Source organism: Lathamus discolor, chromosome 2 (assembly GCF_037157495.1).
Source record: "Lathamus discolor isolate bLatDis1 chromosome 2, bLatDis1.hap1, whole genome shotgun sequence".
NCBI lineage: Eukaryota > Metazoa > Chordata > Aves > Psittaciformes > Psittacidae > Lathamus > Lathamus discolor.
In genome coordinates this window covers 109,690,535-109,708,570 of record NC_088885.1, presented here as the reverse complement: position 1 = coordinate 109,708,570, position 18,036 = coordinate 109,690,535, and positions in this window count along the sequence as shown.

The window sequence follows — 18,036 nt, the reverse complement described above, 5'->3', positions numbered from 1 at the left end:
TGAACAATACTTCTACTGTCTTGTTGCTTTTATTGCTTTTTTGCCCCCGGCATTTGTATGTAATCATCCAGACACCATGAGACATACTGAGTAAATAAATTGGGGCCCTTTGCACAGTACAATCTTGTTTTATATAATCTTATACAATATGCTATTTCCATAGCCAAGTAATAAATAAGAGCAGAGTTAAGATAGAAACTTTGGCCAAAGCCAGTCTGTCCTATAATACATAGTCAGAAGTAGTGTGGACTCCTTAATTAAGCTATGTCTTTACTGGGAGAGGGACTCCTGAGTTGACTTCAGTAGGAATTTTGCTATTAGGCTGACGTATTTCCTACTACTACGCTGCGAAAAGCTGAAGAGCAACTTCCGTGCCAATGCTCACAACGCTCACAATGCTCCCAGGGCTCCAGACAGGTGAGTAGGTCTCTCTCTTTGGTGTTTGTACAGCGTCTAGCAAAACAGGCAGCGGTTGTGTGCATGTGAAATTATAATGTCTTAAGGCATTTCCATAATAAAAGCAATAAGCACTTTTCCAGTGGAGGTGACAAAAGCTCTGAACAGCTTTCGCTGGGCCCTCTCTAATTCATCAGAACATCATTTTCACCTCTGGCTTTGGCTAGGCTGATTTAGCAGCTTTCTGTTAGCAGTGTTCTAGATAACAAGTGGCAAACAGAATACTCCATGGCTGCCCCATCCTTTCTTATCCCACAGCCTAATGACAAAAGGAGAAAATTGTGCCTTGTTTGCTAACTACATGCTGTGCTTTATCTTGCATTTTGGCTTATGTTGTCACCAAGTTGCTAATCACCATTCTGTGACACAGTCTGCACAGCTCCTCCATGCACCTCTTGGCTGCATTACCCAGGCACGGTATCGCAAAAGAGCAAACACAAGCATTGGTACCTGTTGATAACTGTTGTTTAGAGCAGAGTTGTTCCTTTTGCCAGTCAGTGCATCATCATATCTCAAGGCCACTAAATAAACGCTATTATGCATCATCTGGGCACCATATGGTCTGCATGCTTCTGACTAGAGCTGAGTTATGCACATCCAGTAGAACCCTCCAAGCAGTCAGGTGAAACTGCTAGCTTCCACCCTCAGTAGTGGTCTGCCTTAGCAGCAGTAAGGCTTCCACACTGCTGTGTTGTGAAGAGAATCAGTGAAATCCTCTCATAAAGTACCAGAAGGATTTTGTTCCCTTATGGAAGTGCTGGAATTTCTGCTGACCCTCCCAGACACAGATGAATAAGTAAGCTAGCTCTTCTATGTCAGTTGTGCTGCACAGCTTACAGCTCTGCACCCTGGTGTCTGCAGCTATAATGCCCCCTCAGAGAACTTGTCTTGTATTTGGATGTATGAAACTGTGGCTTAAATGAGCTCATGTTATGCTGCTTTTAATCTGTCTTGCAAAAGAAGTCCATTCTACATTGGACTCTTGATTTGGCACCATGCTTGAATGGACAGAACCGACACATGCACTTTGCTGGAAGTGACTGGGTTAAATGTGTCAGCAGGCTAAGTTTTTCCACACAGAGAAAGCAGAAATGAAGTCTGAATCAATTCCTAGAGTAGCACAAATTAGTGAGCTACTAAGAGCCCTCAGAGAGGTTCCCAAAGAGCTTCTCACTTAACCCAGGTAATTATAGCTGCAGGTGCCCATGTAAGCATGAATCACATAGGTGAAAGTAGTGTCAAAGACTCAGCAAGACTGTTTTTATAAGCCTAGGAACTGAGTTCAGTGACATTATATTGACCTTACTGCCAAGACAGTCCTCACCCTAATGGCTAGCCAGAGTTAAAGCACGTTATTGCCATTTGAAACACCTGGGACTATGACAAGTTGTAGTCTACATCCATACAAGTAAATCCAGTACTCATACTAGTTTGACAGGGAAACTTTGGCTCCATGCCTGCAACTCAGTTTTTAACAAGTGAAGATCTGTTTCCATCCTAAAGTGTTTGAAAGGAACTTCTGTTTTTGAGAACATGAGATAACTAAGGTAACAAATTACTTCATCATCTACCAATGTCCTATAAGCATGGGTGCACAGGTTTTGTAAAAAACTTCCAGGTTTCAATCTATCCTGAAATTGGGCTTCTTTACAGAGTGAACTGTACTTTTACTGTCCTAATTGCTTATATGCCTGATTTCTGAAGTGGCCTTTTATTATCTTTACTTTTCTCTAGAAGATACATACCATAGCTAATGTTCTAGGCTAAGCTTAACAGCTTCATTGTTATTTCCAACCTAAAGCCATATGTGGTCTACAGTGTGATGATGTCTTTGGGCCTCACTTGTGTCTCACTCCTTCACAGCCTGATTCCAGCGATCACATGCTGAACATGTTTAGCAAAGGTAGATAGCACTGAATTAAGCACAAGCACAGTGGCAACTAGTGCAGAATCATGTCTGATAAGATTCATGCCTTTTGCATTCCATCTCAGTATGTAGAGCTTACATACAGCAAGTAGAGACCTGTGTGCAATTTCCTTTCAAGCCTGAGAAAGCTGAACACTTTTACAGCAGAAGCTATTCTAGACCGAGACCTTTTTCTGCTCTTCCTGTTGAAACTGGACTTCTAAAGGAGGGTCAGATTCATGGAAGGACAAGGAAAGACAGAAGGAGACAGCATGTGTGCCTGACTCTCTAACTCAGATGTTTCTGAAGCACTTGACAACAGGCTTCTTCAATGTGAGGCCCAGTAACTTTGTGCATTTTAGTAAAGCAAAAAATTCCTCAGAAGAAGCCAGGCCTGCCTTTTCTCTTAGGAAGTGTTCTTCTTGCTGAACTGTAAAACTGGGTTATTTTCTTTTTTCCACCTCCTTTTATATTTTCTACATACCTTTATTATTGATGTTTCTTTTTGCCCAATTAAGGGGTTTCCCTTCCTAGTATGATGGTTGACATCAGTCTCATTTTTGTATACAAAATTTTATCTTTTTATTGGATATACTACTGGTGAACTGCAGACACAAACTGGCTGATGGAACTTCATCTGCTGCATTAGTTGTAATGGCAATTGCTAATATAGGGTCTGAGTTATTCAGGATTATGGCATTTATATTTTTTTCTTAATAGTGCAACTGTTGTATCTGGATTTAATGGAAACTCAGAGTTAAGCTGCTGGTTTCCTGATTTCCTGTTGATTAGGTTTGGGTACTGTGTTCTGCAAGGCCATAGCTAAGAGAAAGAATTTGTCTACACTCTCCACTTCCACTTGGGTCTAAACTTCTAGCTGGTGAATTTCTGTAGGTTTTGAGAACACATAGGCAATGGGGCTCTTTTCTGTCCTCATCTACAGGCTCTTCCACTATACATCCAGTAGAGCACAAGTATAACCTCCATTACAGCTATAACTAATCACTGATGGGGCTGCGGTGTGTGCAGACAACTCCTTCACTATGTAACTCAGGAAGCAACTGCACATCAAAACTCCCCCGGCTGGGGAAAGGTCACAGGACAAATCTGGACCTGCCATTCCTGGTGAAACACCTGCAAGGTACAACTTTTATGCATTCTCTCTTTTGACCTGCCCCCTCTTTAACAGTCTTTATTCAACAGAAAGATGGCCATACATAAAAGCCCTACGTAGCAGGTATAGCCTAGGCCTATGACGTGGAAAATCGTGGAAGAGCTCCTTGGGTTCCTAGAATGATCTTCAGTGCCAAAGCACCCGAAGCAATGTTTCAAGTTTTAAGCCTAATTTAGATGTTTAGCATTTGCCAAACCTAAGTAACTGTAGAAGGTAGGGGGAGAAGGGGTAGTATATAGGAACATAACCAAATCTGCAGTACCCATTAGGACTGCTCCTGCTTAGGTGGTACATAGAACATACCAAATCTGCGCTACACATTAGGACTGCTCCTGCTTAGGTTCCTGCCTGACCCTACACTCAAATACCAGTCTTGCCAATTTTTAGCTCCCTCTCAGGAGAGCCGTTATGCCATAGCCCAAGCATGCCAACAAACAGACCTCCACGCATTTAAATAGTGCTACTTTTCCAGACATGGATTTTCCCTGCCCTCAGCTCCCAGCCAGACTGGCTCTCTGGTGCAGGATTAATTTGACGGAAGGGCACCTTCAATACACTCCCATTGTTTTTGCTTACCATAATGGAGAATGACAGCATAATGGTCAAGCATAGGGAGAAAGGGAGCATACAAGTGCCTGCACGAGTGAAGTCATGCATTTACACTCTTTCATCTTCTCCAGATGTAGTGCTTAGGGTTTGTAACATTGCAGTAAGCTGTGTAGCTCTGTCAATGTTTTTACAGCATCCTGTGGGAGGATTCATCTGTCCCTGCCCCAGATCCTGGCAGAAGTAGCATGGGTATGGCAAGTCATGAAAACGAACTGGCTCTGGCTGCACATCTGTGGTTCCATCAGTGGCAAGGCATTGATCCAGTGGCTCATTCTCTGATGTGTGTAAGTTATGTAACCAGCCTGCTTGTTTGCAACTCTTGTTTTAAATTGTCTGGAATTGAGCCTATTCCACACTCCAGATAGGTCCGTTTTCAGCTGTCCGACCCATGCGACCCTTTGCATATCTGCTGCATCCCAAGACCTCCTGCTCTTAGCTTTGGGGCTATGCAAGTCAGCACATTCCCCTTCTCCTGGCACATTTCTGTACAAGCCTGCCTCTTCTCAGCTTTCTAAGCCAATTTCAGCAATGTCAGCCTGTGCTACGTTCCACACCTTTCTAGTCCCAGTTTCTATCTAAGCTCCGTGAATCCAAGAACAGCACAAGACAATCTGTTCACAGCTCCTGATCCAGCCAGAATATACCCAACTGAAATACTTTTGGTCCAAGCTGACACAATTGCAGAGGAGAAGGAATTAGGACCAAACATCACTGTCTGATTCAATCTTTCTGGGCTGCCATGGAAAAGAAATAATGGTACTAAAAGGGAATCACTATGGACTAAAGGAAGCAAGAATCCTAACAGGGAAAATGCCTGCATAACTAGTATATAAGCAGTAATTAGTACATAAGATGGTACCAAGACACACAAAAACTATCAAAAGAAGGGAAAGCATTAGTAATTGTGTAATTGATTATCTAGTGAAAAAGATTAATAAAGATTAAAATTTCAACTGTATTTGGTGAAAAACCTAGGAAGAAGAAACAACAGTGCTTTCATGACTCGCTGAAAAGAGAGCTTTTGAGATTTAACAGGAAGCAGTTGGACTGTCAACATGAAAGGAACGATTGATCAGAGGAGAGTGCAGAGGGGCTCTCGCTACAGAGCAAGCTCAGGAAATCTGTGCGATGGGCAATAATAGTCACAACGGAGAGCCCAGACCAAATGTTATAGGGGTTTCTTAAGTGATGAGAAGGATTAAGAGCTTACTGGTATGAGTTAGAAGGAGGCAAACTAGTAGTAATAGAAGTTGGGGGGAAAGGGGGAGGCGTTTGAAGGAGAGAATTCATGTTAATACAAAGATCAAAATTATTTGCTTTGGGCTCAGGGAAAAGGCCAAATGGAGAAAACAAACTGACTACAGAGATGGAAGTTACTAGTTTTGAAAATGGAGTAGAGATTCTTAGTGTCTTCTGATAGCAGTGAATGACAGAAATCAGCATGCTGCTGACAGCAGTGTAGAATACGGTGCCATTAGTATACCTGACAGATGAGGAAAGCTATTATCTTTGTATTTTCTACTTGAGAATCCCAAATTACTTTGTGCTGCAATTGTTTGAGGCACGGAGAAAGTTCCTGGTCTTGAAAGAATATACCAATAGGCCAAATACAACTGCTTATGTTCATAATAGCTAGAGGAGAAAGGTTAGCAAGGGATGGACCAAGACGGTGAAATCTGGCTGAAATAGGAACAGTATGTTCAGAAAGGCACTGGCCAGTCATTTGCTGAGTGATGAGATGATGGAAAAACATACAGAATGAGGGAGCATCAGGTAGGTGAGGTCAGGAGCTGTTCTGGGAGACAAGCAAAGGATCATTCCCAGCGAGGTAAGACAGAACTAACTGCACCGAGTGTAATCAGACTGAGACCAAAAAGAAAAAAATGCCCAAAGGAAAATTCAGATCAAACCACACTTCAGTCCTGCTGATTTGCTTCATCAAGAAGTTTACTGAATATTTCATGTAGAAATCAAGAGTTTGCATTGATTCTACTCCTCCGTAGTCAGTTTTAATAATGTAACCCCAGAACTCTGACAGCCATTTTAAAGCAAAAGTAGGAAACTTCCTGGAAACCAGAGATCTTCCTATCGATACACCTGCCACAATCCGTTCAGATGTGTACAGAACATACAAAAAAAATAAAGTGAAGTAACACCATCAAGTTCAAATTTTATTGTCTTCTGTGCCCCCCTGCTTTTTCTACCTAGGAAAGAGGTGTATAGGTCAAGACTCTTTTCCCTCTAATGAGCACTGTCCTCTGTGTGCTGCCCCCAGAGAGGGGATGGAGGCTGGGAAAGCTAAAGGCAAAGGTTTGCAGGTAAGGGGGTGTTATGAACTGGAGGGTGCCAGCAGACAAGGAGAGAGAGAGAGAGGTGGATGGGTAAAAGAACAGTCAGTGGAGCTCATGCTTTAGCACTACAAGAGGCAAGAGCATCGATCAGCAGTGCCGCACAGGGCACAAGTCCTGTGGAGGGACCAGGTGAACACAGCACATGGGCTGCAGCCAGGGTATGTAGCTGGGAAATTCTGCAGCTGGTGAGAGGTGACAGACTTACCTGGCAAGGGACGGCACTGCCCTGTTTCTAATCTTCTCTTGCTTTGCCTTTTGAATTTTTTGAAGCCATCTGTCATCCTTACTCATGCAGATTCATTCTTACCCTGAAGTGACCTTACAGATTTCAATACTGATACTAAATGTACAGACATAAATGTGTCATACAGAGCATTTAAAAGTAAAATGGTGACCTAAAAGTAATAGGCAAGAAAAATATTCACTCCACAAAATAGCTTTCTGCAGTCAAGGGCTGTGCTGCAACATCATTAAGTGACTAAGATCAGGACTTTGGGCTGTTCGGGACTGTTTTGCTATCCTCCATGGGCTTTCACTGGCAGAGAGACCTATACTGCCAGTAAGGTCTTACAGCAGACAGCTTTATATAGATACTGAGTAAACTGTCAGGGCTCAGGAGAGGCCAAATGCCATTCCTACCAGTGAAGAAAATGTTGAAGGTAGCTGGCAAGCAGATCCACTGGAGACATGCAGGCAGAAATCCTTCCATATTCAAATAATATATAACCAAGTCCAGAAAAGAGTAATACTGAGGTCTGAATCAGGTACTGCTCGGCAGTGTTGATGCGCAGAGAACCTGACACAGTGGAGCTTCAGTAGGACAGCTCCTCCTCCTTCCTCCACTGATGACCAAATATTGGACCTAATGGGCCCTGCTGGTTCCCTGCTCCCTCCCACATTCCAGATAACAACAAGGACCCATCCTGAGAGATAAGAAGTTATGTAGGCAGCTATTGCTGCTCTTCAGAGAAGGGAAACCAGCTAAAAAAACCACACAGGAGCTGAGATTAAAACTGAAGAGTTTCTGGCTGGGTGCCCTCTGGAGGTCATAGCGCTCTCCCGTTAGAAAGAAAAACATTTGATTTACATAGAAATATTTTTGGCAAGAACATGGAAAAGACACACTATATGATAGATATGGTTTTGATTACACTTTGAAAGTCTGCCTGAGCAGAAACAGTAGCAGCAAAATAGTTTGCTACCCCGCTCCAAACTTAAAATAAGGTTTTTCTGCATAGCCAAATATTAAAATGACATTTCACTGCAAGTTCAGTCATCTCCCAAAGTTGCTTTCTCTTTACTAAGAAAACTTTTGACTTGCACATTAAAACAGCGATGGGTGAAAATAATCTTGATCGATCATTCACGGATCACTTCCTCCTGTTTATTTAAATGTTAACCCTGTATCTTTTCCTTTTCTCATTACAACTACCACTTTAACAGCAGACTTGCATTTAATGTTACAGGAGCCTTTTAATGATGACTTATGAATGTGAACAGAGACAGAAGTTATTTTTGCAAGTACTTATTGCAAAGCACTATTGCTGCAGCAAGCACTCTGTGTTAGAACATGTGCGGCAAAAGCCATATAGCTAAAATTATTTGTAGATCTCCATTTTAAACTCTGACTTCATGTACTTGAGATGTCCCATCTGTGGGCTGAGTTCCAGGGAGAAATATTTTTCCTTCTTTTGTTTAAAAGTTATTTCTATCTCGAACTGGAAGTATTTTGTTGCTGTCAATGTGCCTGCTGTTCTTTAATCTCAGACGTGGATGACAGCCTGGAACAGAACCGTAGAATACCATTTATTTTGGTGCAGATCCCTGAACATTAGAGAAAGGGCTGGCAAAATGGGGATCCAAATACTGGACCTGGACTGTTCCCAGTCGGTCAGGATATGAGCAAAGAGTTTTCCCATTTTATTTTCATACTCATACTGGAGTTTGAGTTTCTTAGTCATTCTGCTATACAGGCATCATGAAAAACATGTCACTTACCAAATCATTCTGACTCACTAAGGCCTCACCTACTATGTATTTGACCAATCTCACTGGAGTCCTGTTTTCTCCTCTTTGACTCTTAAGTCACAACCTTGGCAACAGTCCAGTTGCAAGACTGGGCAAACTGAATCTCCTGATAAAATTAACATGATCAGCTATAAGTATAGCTTATAGCTATATTTATACAGCTGTAAGTCTAGCTGTAAGTACGTATTTGAATTTTCAAGCCACAGAAAATAATGTACAAGGTAAATATCCATGTTACTGGATGCACTGTACAGCAAAGACCAAGGTACCAAACACAGAATTTGCTTCTCTTTCCACAGACACCTAGCTTAACAACTTACCAAAGTAATCTTTAATGCATCCAGCATTCCTGGGCAAAATTTCTTTAATATATTACACTGCCATTCTACTAAACTAGCATTCTGAACCCACGCAAACACTTTTTCCATAATATTTACTTAAAAGTTTTCCATCAAAATCTTGGTGGTGGTAGGCAGCTAACTACCGTTTTAAGCAGACAAGGGTTCTTTAATAAAACAAAGTTTTTCACATAGAACTGGAAATTAAACCAGCCACATCAAATCTGGTACCTGGGAGGCATATCTGATTAAACAGGGATCATGAGTGGCACCTTCTGATCTGGAAATGCCCTGCACCCATTATATCAGGCACACTAAATGAGAAGCCCTCTTCTCTGTGGGCTGCTGGCATAGGTCTCACATTGACGAAACTACCCTCTCTTCCATAGTCAGCTGAGGCACGGTGGTACAAGGTTCAGTTTGCACCCTGAAGGCTGCTGCCTTGAATACGGGGAAGACCCAGGTTCAGAACAGAGAACTCAAAGGAACTAAGGTCTTGAATCTCTGGCAATGCCACATGACCTGAGTCATCTCACAAACTAAACTACTGACAAGGTTACTTTCACTGGTGGAGCTGGGTGTGCTGGGCGAACAGGACACACATGTCAAATTAAGTGCTGCTGGATTTGTTGCTTTGGCTGGACCTCCTACATCACAACTGCATGCAAAGCATCCCACCAGGGAAGGTAAGACCTTTCACATTCACCAGGCCAAACACCCAATGTAGCTCTGTAAAGCAGAGCCATGCTTATAAGACCTGTCTTTCTCACATGGATTCAGCAGTTCAGGCCCTATTATTCTCTCTCCCCTTTGGCAGATGAAGAAATTTCCCCCTGTTGAAATGTCACTGTACTTTGCCCTTTGCACAGACGAGGAACCACGGACAAGACCACTACTGGTGAAGGAGAGCTCAGTGTGCCACATGAAAGGGAAACCCTAGCTAGGCAGGTTTCTCCCACACCTGCTCCCTCTGCCAGGAGGTACATACCCTCCCTTTGCCAGGCTGCATGTGAGGTGCTCCCACTTGGCTGTCCCAGCTCTCACCGAGCAATAGACCTGCTGCAGAGGAGTGGCACACTGCTTGTAAGGTTTTGCCTTCCATGCAAAAGGCATGGTTGTTGGTCTGTGACAGTTTCAGCCCCCGTTCCGTAAACATCTCTCCCAGAAACATCCAGCCTTGCTGCCTACCCCCAGGAAAAATGCCCCCGCTCACAGACTGATAAAGAGGCCCTTCCCAAAACCGCAACTGCAGATATGACTCCTACATGCACATAGCGTAAACCAAGGATGAAGGATGCTGTAGGGCCCTTTTAAGGTTTAACTGAAAACTGTGCTGTCTTTGCCTTTACCTGATGTACCAGAGCAGCATTGCTGCACAGTCTCATTGCTCAAAAGTGCCATCAGAAGGAAAGAGACTGCCTTTGAGCCTTCATGTTAGAAACTGTGATAACTTCATATGCATAAAAATAACAAGGAGCAGCATGCAGTGATTCCACAAAAGAGCGACTGAACTGATTTATTTTTACATGTAAGTAAGTATCTTAATCCTGTCCTAACTCTACTTTGCTGCTGCCAAGACAAGGAAAAAAACCCTTCAAACTCAATTCATTAAGTCAGGCCTAAACATCAACCATACTTTTTTCAAAACAACAGTGCAAAAAAAGATAAGTAGATAAAGCATGAAATATTTGTCAGCATAAACTGAAATAAGCACTGAAAAGAGAACTGTGGAAAAATATGTTGTACTTGCTACAGTTTAGGCCACATCCTGATTTCACATCCTGATTTAATTCAGCACAAGCCTGAAACAATGCCACTTAAATGCCGCTTAAATCCACTTCACATTTACCCCAGGTAACTGAGCAAATGAAAACCTGGAATGAAATGAAACCTGGTGCTAAATTAATGGTTAGGCTTAGGAGCACAAATGAAAGTATAAGCTCAAAAATTGTTCTTCCCCTTCCTTCATGTCACATTGCAATAGTCTCAGTGCCTGGATATGTTCAAAATGCAGAGTTGAGCAGTTCCTTAATTACAGGAACTTAGTTTTCACAAGCACCAAAGGTTTGTGCTTTGAGTCTGCATGGGTTACTTATTCAGTAGCAGACTGCATTTAAGTAGTTGGTTTTGCTCTAGAGAGCTCTGTGTGGCCATTGAATCTACCAGGCTGCAAGTACAGCTTGCTGGGTTTCTCCAGAAAGGTTGCTCAGCGTCCCACTGCCTGCCAAGACTGAAATAAAGCAATTGTTTTACTGATCTTCTGCCCATAATGTAAAGCCTATATATTTTTGTGCCTTCCAGAGCCTATGAAAATGCTCCTGAGAGCAAGAAATCCTGTTAAATCCTTCCTGTTGGAAAAGAGGGAGTAGGTATTCCCCCAAGCCTACTATGAGCATATCTTTAGTTGAAATGCAGTCACTCAATCCTTTTCCTAGTCACATTTTCAAATGGGTCAAGGAGCATCTAGGAACAAGAATAAGTGTTTCTTTCTTTGTAACAAGAACCTAAAAATATACAAATAGTTATTTAGATCTGTTCCCTAAGAAACAGAGATAACTTTCACGAATGCTTCAAGGACAATCCTACTTTTTTTGGTTTTCATTCTAAAATGACAATACTGGGACATATATAACTAATGCTTCCCTGTATCAGTAACTCCAACTTAAATAACACATAAACACAGAATTAAAAATCCAACATCAAGTGATACTTGATGACTAAGTCCACTATAAGCAATACTGATTTCTGCAAAAGCTGCTTTCCAACCCTGCAGGTAGGTCCATTTTCATGATCTGATGTCCTCAAACCCTTCCTAGCATTATTCCATAGGTATGTCACTGCCTGAAGCAAACCCCTGCAGTCTCAAAGCAGAAACCTTCAAGCAGGCTCTTCCTCCAGCATGTTCACCGGGACAACTGGAGGTCAGCTCTGAACATCCCTAAGCTACACATAATGCTCACAAAAGGCAAAACAAGACCTTTCTCCCTGTATGTATGTATAGCACTTCTCCTATTAGCTTAGCAGTTATTTACACCCACCATGGAAGATCTTGTTTCAGGCCCTTAAACTGGACTTTAACCAAAGGGTCCTTAACTCTGTGTAACACTGACTGTTGGGTAAGTCTCTGTCAGGTAAGTTGTTTAAATAACTTTATAGAGCTTTGTATAAATAACTATATATCCATTAAAGCAAAGACACAAACCACATTTGGTGACAACGCAGCTGAGTGAGAGAGGAAGTAATTCTCTCTCTATGACTTGATAAATATTTAGTTACAAGAGACTGGGAGAGATCTGTTATTGAGCACACAGGAATCCGGGAGCTGGAACATTCCCTTGGGATGTGTGTCACTTCGTGACTAAGCAGCATATGCTTGTTCTAGCTAATGACTGGCAGAATGACTCGCCAGATTTAAAGATCACAGCTTTAAAAAAAGTTCCACAGTGTGGTTGGGAAAGAGCTTCAGGAGAGGATGATGACAGAGAGAGAAAGATCACAACCTTAAGCCTTAAGGAGGACTTGAACAGTCCTCGTGATACTGGAAATCACAGCTGTTCCAGTTCACCCTGCTGTTTGTACTGCCAGCTTAATATAGTGACCTGGAAAAACAGCAAGCCTTCCAAAAGAGGTTTTAAATGCAAGGGCAAGACATCACAAATAGCTATCTACTCACAGGAGGAGCAACCCGATGGTCTGAACTGAAACTGAAAAAAACACACAGTGGCCTGAAGACAAGGAACATGTCTCGTAACAACCACAGAGACAAACGTGAAACTGAATACTTGACAGAGTTAAGCAAGTGGCAGGGGTGAAATATTAAAAAATTAAACTCCCTAGAATTTACACTGTTTAAATTCAAGCAGAGGAAAGTTGCAAGACAGTCTAAAAACACAGAAGTTTCTAACAACCACTTTGGTTTTTCTTGCCTCTCTTCTGCTGTGTTGGATATAAACTCCTGAAACAGTGAATTCTGCCTCTGGAAAATGGGAAAATCAAATTTACCCAATTTTAGTTCTCCTAAATCATGGCCTTTTTAATATGATCTCTAGGTTACAGAGCAAGGAGAAAATGACGTACCACAAAAAGGCATGTTTGACCCAGACCTCTGGATCACTGATTTTTATCAATTGACCTGTAGGTGAGAGTTGATCACAAGGTATCAGAGATGGTATTAAGCACAATGTAAACAGCTTTCCGTAAACAAACACATACAGATACAAATAAATACATGGGGTAAGAGGGATAGTAACAGTCAGGTTAGATGTATTTTAAATTTGATTGTAAAGGGGTAAACCATTCCAGCAACATTACACACAAACTGAGTCCCACCAGCATGAGATCTGACAAGACTCAGCATTCCCTATGCTTTTCCTTTCATGTGGGACAGCCAGACAAGAGCTGGTGTACACACTGTCCAGTTTCCTACTTGGTATGAATGAGGGAAAAGGACACAGAGTGCAAGCATATCATTGCATGTATTCATTCCTTAAAGTAAATTCAGTCCAAGCCTTCCTTGGACAGTCAGTGTTAGGGATTAAGCCAGGGCTGACTGCCCAGTCAAACAAATGCCATTTACAAAGCTAGACTTTGCACTTCAGTAAATGCAGGGATGACCAGATCAGGTCACAGGTCCCAAAATACTTTCAAAATTGCTAATGGAATAACTCTATCTAACCGAAACCTTCCTCATTTAATCCACTATGTTGAAAACAAACGGTAGTGCCACCAAAGAAGAAACATTGCAGATCCAGGGTTTAATTACTTTTTCAGGGCAGTTCCACCCCAGGATCCTGATGTATGGCTGAATTATGACACTTTACAGGGTGCTGCAAGAACGCAGTATGTGGCTGCCTTCAGATTATCAAAAGGAGACAGGATGATTTAGATTAAACCTTTTTCCTGGGAGTTCATGCCAACACATTTTACCATAGGGTTCTTATAGCCTAGCAATACATATGCAGTGGCAGTTATCACAAAACACAGTAGACACAGAATCACAGAATTATTTAGATTGGAAGAGACCTTTAAAATTAACAAGTCCAACTGCTAACCCACTGCCAAGTCCACCACTAAACCATATCCCTAAGTGCCACATCTACACATCTTTTAAATACGTCCTCTGATGGCCACTCTACCACTTCCCTGGGCAGCCTGTTCCAATGCTTGACAACCCTTTCACTGAAGAAATTTTCCTAATACCCAGTCTAAACCTTCTCTGGTGCAACTTAATGCCATTTTCTCTCATCCTATCACTTGTTACTGCAGTAACTCTCCGAGTAAAGAAATTCAAATGTGATGCCTTTACATGTCTCCAAAGTTCCAGTCTCTTACACAGGACACTTCTCAGAAAAGCTAATGTACTTATTTCCAGTAAAAGTTTTCCATTTTTATCCTTTCCTCCTATCTTCTTTACTTGCTTGTTTTGTTTTGTTTGGTTGTTTGGGGTTTTTTTTCTGTAAACAGTGAAAGAAAAGTTTATGAAGGAAGTACTCATCTGTTACAAACTGGTTCACGATCATTATGGCCTTATCACAATGCTTTAGAACTGAGTTTACATGCCTGTGTCTGAGAAGGCATTCTGTTAATAGCAGAAAAAGGGAGTGATTCTTAACAAACCTGAACTTTGGCAGCTACTTCATTATCTTAGCAGATTCTGTAAAAGCTATTTTATAATTAAGCTTCAGAAGTATCTCGGTACTATCACTCAGAGGTGAGGCTACACAGAACAACGGAAGACTACAACCAAGGTCAAGGTCTCCCCAGAGTCAGACAAGATGCAAAACCCTAATTCTTCTGCTTCAAAGGATAAAACCTGTGAGCAATAATTTCACTGCTGTCAAAGCTAAACTCATGATAAAATACTATCAGATTGGCAACAAGTCTCAGCGTTCATCATGCAGGACATGTCACATCCTAGTAAGGCACAGTACCTAAATATAGGCTCTGGAACATTAACATTTGGTCCAATTCCCCCATTAGCATCCCCATCTTCCATTCTTAAACATGGATAGTGCCTTGCCCACAATAATACAGCAAATTAAGTCTCACAAAGAACCAAGCATCACATTGTTCCCCTTCCATAAACACAGCCAGACTAGAAGCACTCAAAAGCTGCCACCGGAGACAATGGGAGGTGTTTCTGCAAATTTTGCTTTTCTGAAAAGCAAGATTATTCATAGCATTAATAGCTGCAGGATCAAAGATTGCTGAAACTCTTCACTGAAATCTAAGGCTGAGCCACCAGGCCTGGGATAGTAGCTAACCTGCTGTAAGAGTCACCTGAACCCAAAACCAACTATCTTTAAACTGACTTGGTTACTGTTTCTAGCTTTGGATCAGCGTTGCCCTCATGCAGGCCCAGATGCCTTGTGTAAAGGTTTCACTGAGCCACACTACTTCCTGACCCAGCTAGCACAGAGCTTTGAACTGCAGTCTTAACATACGTCCAAGAGTCCCTCTTCCCATTCAGTAATCCTTTTTCTCAGAACTCCTCCTCAGTGTTGTAATTCTAGTTTGATACACCCAGGTACTATCTTGCCCACCAAAAACAAAACCAACCAACCAAAACCACATGGTACTTAGGCTTAGTAAAGGAATTTCTCAACCATTTATTGCTAAAAAGTGCTGTAGAGACCCGGAGATCTGTAAAGCTTGCCCTTGACGCCACCATAGTCTAAGTTTTGTCAGTGTTCTAAGCCAGGCAAAGACTTTCTGCTTCCGCCCGCTCCAACCACCCCTGTTCACAGAGAATCCAGGTCTGCCTCCCACCTGTCTCTTCGGACAAGCAGGCTCTCCCTCCATTTATTTGGTCCTGCTGAGAAGCACCATGGCTGCCAGCTATGACAATTCCCTTCTGTAAAACAAAGCAGAAAGTAAAAATTAAGAAGAAATTAAAAAATAATCTAGAGACCTCTAGTTCAAGGGCCTACTCCGTCAGTTCTGAGATCAAAAAAATAATTGTCATACCATGGCTGTTCTCTATGATCTCTAAACATAACTCAAAATGGATGTCCTAGTGTGGTCTCCATTTTAAAGAGTGCAAAATTCCCCAGCAGAATGATGATAGAAATCTGCCAGATAGATTATAATGCTGATGCAGAAAATGTACATCTTTGTGAAGTATGTAATTTTGTAAAGTATCTATAACAGTTTTTTTACCCTGGTGCATATAACCATATGTGGAGACACAGATGTGTTATACAGATTAGACTCTCTGGGGGCAAAAAGGAAATTCCAGGACATAAGGTCATATTGCTCGTAATCACGAGTGAAGAAGTGCTAATTAATGAATTGTTCTCACTGGACAGGCAGCTTTCAAGGGTCCTGTTTTCATCTCCATAAATCAGGATTGCTAGAAAACAAACTGACCAGTGACCATTGCAGCAAAACCCAAGAGCTTTTTCCTAAGATATTCTTGCAAAGTCTGTGCAATGCTTGATGCATGCCTTTTATTTTTCGTTAAAAAGAAATCACTTGGTACCTCTGATAATTTCAGCACAGACCATAAAGAGCTGAATTAAAGTTGGGCAGAAATACAAGCTTTCAGGATCTAAAGGACAAACTCAGGTTATCGCTTCAGATGCTTTAAAAGACGAATGTACAATTTGACCTGAACCAAACTTCAAAGTCAGTGAAGGCCAAGTGAAAATAAAAAGAAAAATGAAAAAGATTTCAGCAATTACTTAGCACTGGTGTCTCAGCAGCAGAAAAACAACATGTACTTAGGGTAGGAGAAACATCCATGCCTCTGATAAATAACCTGATGCCTAAAACCAAAACCAAATCCCAACAACAGACCCCCAAACTCTGAAATACTGCTTTACACTCTATTTTATTCTTTACATGTTACAGTATAAATAGCAGTGACAACTATGTTTCTTACAACACAGATGTTTTTGAATAAATAATAGCAAGAGGGAAATAGTAGTAAGGAGTGAAAGGGAGAAAAAGGGAGGAAAATTATTTTTCCACCCTACCACTAACCTAGAGAGCTACTGAGCTATATAGACACAGGGCAGGGAGAGGTGGCAGAGGCAATTTATTTCCCAGATCCATAAAATTCACCATGATTATCTTTATGGACCCACTTACATACATCTCTGCAGAATTTTACTACTTCAAAATAGTGTAATATTTCCTAAAAGGAGAATTACCCAAGTTTGTCATGAAAGGCTTGAGCATTCTGAGGTCTCCCAAGACTATCATTCACTGTAACAGCTAGAAGAAATTGGAAAATACAGCTAAAGATGTAAGTAGCACACAGGAATCTTTGCCAAAACTCCCTTCCTAGCAGCTTACTACCTCCCACTCCTTTCTCCTGCTGCAATCTCTACATCTGCACTGGGGTTTTCAATGTTCATTCTACAAACGGTTAAAAATTACTTTTACGTTAGATACTGGCAGCAGCACAGCCAAAATATCTGATTTGGTGGGTTTGGCCCAACAGAGGCTCTAGCAGAAAGAGCTGCCCCAATCTCCTTGCCATGTTCAAGACAAAATTGACTAGTAAATCTGTTGGCAGATTAGTAACGATAAAGAATTCCAACTGATCATTATTATTTAATATGAAATGAGCTCATAATCTCAGGGTGGTTCTGGCTGTAAGGTGGCATTACATCATTCACCCTTACTGTTGACACTGGAGCTTTTGGCACACAGCAGACAGCACCTGCCTTTCTAGAACTCAGACATGCAATTCATTACTAGTTCAGCTCCCCTTATATACTAATCAGAGAAGCCACAGCTCCGGTAAGAATAGGCTTTTTTTTTTTTTTTTTCAGCTAGGACATCCATATCTAACTCTGAGGAGGACCTGAGAGCACAATTATAAAAAGAAGTTAATAGTCCTGCCTCTGCAGCAAGTCCTACATTCAACTACCACCTGCAAAACCACCCGAGTAAACCATAACTTAGTCATATTATAGAAGGTACACCAGCAGAGACAACTGACAATAGGTAGTGAGCTCAGAATCACGTATACATGCAAATTATCTGACCATACACACAGAAACCCCTCAGGTTCATTTCCTAGGGCAAGTGACCCATGTTGCACACGGGATGCTGCACAGGACAGTATTAAATGCTTTGCACAAGTTTAAGTAGATGTGCCAGTTGCTTTTCCCTCATACACCAGTGCTGTACTCCCACTGGAGAACACCACCAAATTTGATAAGT